Genomic DNA, 4,307 nt, shown 5'->3' with positions numbered 1-4,307 from the left:
GTGTGGAGCTAAGAAGGATAGGGGAGAGAGGACAGAGGAACAGGAGCCAAAAACATACAAACAAACAAAAAAGAATGCTAGGGGAGCTTGCCGTTGGAGTGGAGAGATGAGAGACTATGAAAAGGAGAAAAACAAAAAGGGGAAGAGGTAGAAAAAAAGAAAAGAAAGGAATGAATAAATAAAAATTGGAAAGGTTAAAGAACAGCAAAGTTCCCAAGGATCCCACAGGTGTGGCTATGAGTTCTGGGGAAGTTGCTGTCAGGTGTTGCAGTACAGCCTGGCTAGAAGGCATAGAGGTACGCAATACCATGTATTCAGGGAACAGAAAGAGAAAGAAGATATAGAGTGATGAGAAACTGAGTAAAGAAGAAAGACAAAAGGGGAACAAGAGGGAAAAGAAAACAAAACAAATTAAAAAAAAAAAGAACAAGAAAAGCCCCCCAAAAAACAGAAAAAAGAGAGGAAAAAAAAAAAACAACAACGAAAAAAGAAATGTCCTCTGGGGTTCCTCTGTACGTCTGTGCAAGTGGAGGGTGTGGTTTTTAAGCCACACAGTACCACCTGGCCAGAACGGGCTTCCAACTCAAGAAAAGGAAAAGAAAACAAACAATTCAAACAAACAAACGAAGAAAAGTCCTGGGACCCTACCAGCACGGCAGCCCAGACTGGGAAGCAGCTCCACACTCGAATGGAACCCCACAGCCCCTCAGGAAGAAGCAAAGATGGCACACGGAGCCAGGTATTTGAGCAAAAGTAGGGGCAGGGCGGTGAAAGGTAAGGAAGAAATCAGAAGAGGCAGAAAAATAAGCAACACCAGCAGCCAGCAAATGGAACTCAGAGAGCCAGCTAGTGCGGGCTGGTGGAATCCAAGCATCTGGTGTTTCCCGGACAAGAGATTGTGGCCACGGGAAGCAGAGGAGGCTGAGTGTGGGTGAAGAAGGGTAGGGGGTGAGAAAGTATGTATCACAAATTACCAGAGCTCTGCAGCCCCTCAGGAAGAAGCAAAGATGGCACACGGGGCCAGGTATTAGAGTGAAAGGAGGGGGAGGTGGTGAGAGGTAAGGAAGAAATCAAAAGAAGCGGAAAAAAGCAACACCAGCAGCCAACAAATGGCACTTAGAGAGGTGGCCCGTTTGGTTAGGTGGGAGCCAAACAGCCAGTGCTTCCCAGACAAAGAGATTGTGGCCATGGGAAGCAGAAGAGGCCTAGTGCGGGTGAAGAAGGATGGAGGGTGGGAAAGCGTATATCACAAATTAGCAGTTGTTTTGTCTCCTGCTGGAAGCTCCGTGAAGCTGCTTTCTCGTACCCCCTGTTTGCTGGTCTCCAATAGGAGTCCAAGATGGCAGATCCGTGCTGCATTAGCTGTTATGGAGCACCATTTTGCCGGAAGTCCTTGGAAATAAATTTTTGATAAACTCTTGAGAGACAAACACAGTATACTTTTGTAGAACAATACAGTCTGATCCCATGCATTAAATCAACTCAATATATTCTATATTCTATTCAGAAAGATAAATTTAGATGTAGTTTTGTTAATTTACCACTGGGGAAATAATGTGGGTTTTTCTTTACTCCAAAATAGCATGAAACTATTTTGTATTTTTTTGTCAGTTTTGACAACATGCATGTATATATTTGTGTTAGATACTTTAGAAAAGCTAATTATTATTTTATCAGTTAAATAGCTTAGCTTTTCCCAAACAGTTGATCTTATCTAAATATAGCATCAATTTACATATTTTCACTTCTGCTTGTTTTTAATATAATAAAGGAATATATCATTCAGATGTACAGTTCTCTGTTGGTCTCTCCAGTACAAAAGTACCCTTTATGATGTGTAATGTCTAATACATGCTCCTTTTATCCTCATTTCCCTTGGGACTTAAATAAATTTAAGGTTCTTGACTGTGATAGTTGGGAACTCTTGTGGCTTTGTTTAATCTCACCAGAGTTTTCCAGGCACCTAGGAGACCCTCTCTTGCTGGGCTGTAAAATACCATTAAATCACCAAGCTCTTAAAGTAAGGTCCTACTTCTCCATGCTGAGCTGTGTAGTTCTGTCTACCACAGGGAAGGAAAACTCTACCAACAGACACATCTGAAAGTGAAGAGGGCTTTAAATGTGCAGTGAGTGTAGTATCTAAGAGATAATATCAACTATTATTGTATTCCTGAGAATGTCTAGTATAGAAAATTGGTATAATAGCAAGCTCCCAGGGTGAAGGAACCAATGGGAACTACTAGTGTTGTTGAGAAAGGATTTGTGAGACTTGAGACTAAACTGCTTGGAAGATCCTGCATTTGATAAGTAATAATATTTTAAGGTTAAATGATTTTTTTTTATTTATATTTTCTTCTAAATGATCATTACTAGAGTTACCATCAATTTAAAGAATATTTGTTATGCAGTCCTCTACCACTTTCCTCTCATAATGTCATATGTGAAGAGTGTGTTTACACAGCTAGATTTTAATTTCTCAAGTTTCATAGACTATGTTTCCTGTCTTTCAGAGTTTCCTCTGAGTTCTTAAACCAGTGGCTCATGAATATAATTTTCAAACATGCACTGAATTTGACTAAATCAGCATGCCCTGTTTTTAGGGGATGAACCATGGAGAACACCATATGCTTTTGCAAAGTTCAGATGTATTTTTCCCCATTCAGCAAGAGAAGTTTTCTCAATGTAAATGTTGAGCTAATACCTAGTGTTTGCTATTTTTGCTATATTTTCTATCGTCTTTACAAACTCTAAAATATTCAAATATTAAATGAGTGTCTGTGTTTTGGAAGCATGAGCATGCAAAACCAAACTTAAATTTTCAGATAAAAAATATACACTGACTTGGGTGAGAACTGTTCTGCTAGTATTTTCAGACTTGCTGACATGCAACCTCAACCCTGTAATAATAATACTAGATGGTTATAATATCTCTGAACATGAGTTCTCTTTGTAGTCGTTATAAATTTGTAGATGTTGTTCCTTTACATGGGAAACAGATTTGCTTTTCCCCAACTGATGTTTCTTCAGAACTCTCTTTCAATTTTAACCTACCAGCGAAGCTTTGCTCTATATTCTCTACTCCTATATTTGGTATATACCTCTCAATCTGACTTCAATATATTAGTTTACAATGAATTTTATAAGTTTTGTTTTTCGATTTTGTTAGCATTATAATAAGCTCTTTTCAGTTTTATATTTAATCTTTCTAAATGCCCGCTAAGATAGATATGATTATTCAAATCTTGAGAACAAGGAACGTTAGTCTCAGAAAGGTTAAGTGACCCTCTGAACCCTGTAAGGATGAAATGATACAGCCAATATTTAAATCATAATAATTCAGTGTTGTTGCGTAGTAGTTTTATTTCTTATTCACGTTTGAATTTTCAGTGCTTAGAATGGTGTCTGACACAAACTAAGCTCTCATTAAAAAATGCATAATTGATACAATGTGGTATTATATAACATAACAGCATAATATAATAATCCGAAAAGAGAAGTAGGGGAAATGGAGCTTTCGTTCCAGCAGTTTATGTAAGAAGAATGGATGGGAAGGAAGCCGACTAATGATTCTGGAATCAAAGAGGAAACTCTTAATTTGATATCTGAAGACGAATTTATACCAAAGCAAAAAGCTTTTATGCTGACAACTACGTTGCATGCATAACTGATGCATGTGTGTGAATGAGTGTGTTTATGTGTGTGCTAAAGTGTAAGTGCAAGATGTTTTTATAACAAGATGCGTGACATGGTTTTTACTTAAATGACCAGGCACACTTCTTATTTAAAAGACTATGTAGTGAAGCCTTTAGTAAAGAAAAGCAGCATAATTTTAAATTTCGTTCAAAAACATAACTTCTGCTTGACCTGAGAAAAAATACACATATATACACACATATATAACGTGTTCAGTATTTATATAGTACATATTATTTAGATGCATATTGTTTCATATGTATTTATATTAATTAGTTAATTTCTTATAGAAATTCAAGTACTAGGATCCAGGAAATATGCACTGACTTCACCACTGGTATATGAATTTTTCCTAAAATTTTCCTTCTGTCTTTTCTCTCTCCCTCCCTCCTTCCCTCCTTCCTTCCTTCTCTTCCTCCCTCCTTTCCTTCCTTCCTTACCTCTGTATCTCTGTGCCTCTCTGCCTCTCTTACTATCAGTTTATTTATGCTTTCTTTTTCCTTTATCCAACACACATTTAAGCTTCTATTATTCTACTGAAAAATTGGCTTGGTAAACTACGACCTTACCTTTCTCACAGTGTTTCAAAAAATTTGTAAAATACTATTTGAAAG

This window comes from Trichechus manatus, unplaced genomic scaffold, assembly GCF_000243295.1.
Source record: "Trichechus manatus latirostris isolate Lorelei unplaced genomic scaffold, TriManLat1.0 scaffold00232, whole genome shotgun sequence".
Lineage (NCBI taxonomy): Eukaryota > Metazoa > Chordata > Mammalia > Sirenia > Trichechidae > Trichechus > Trichechus manatus.
This window is presented reverse-complemented; position numbering follows the sequence as displayed.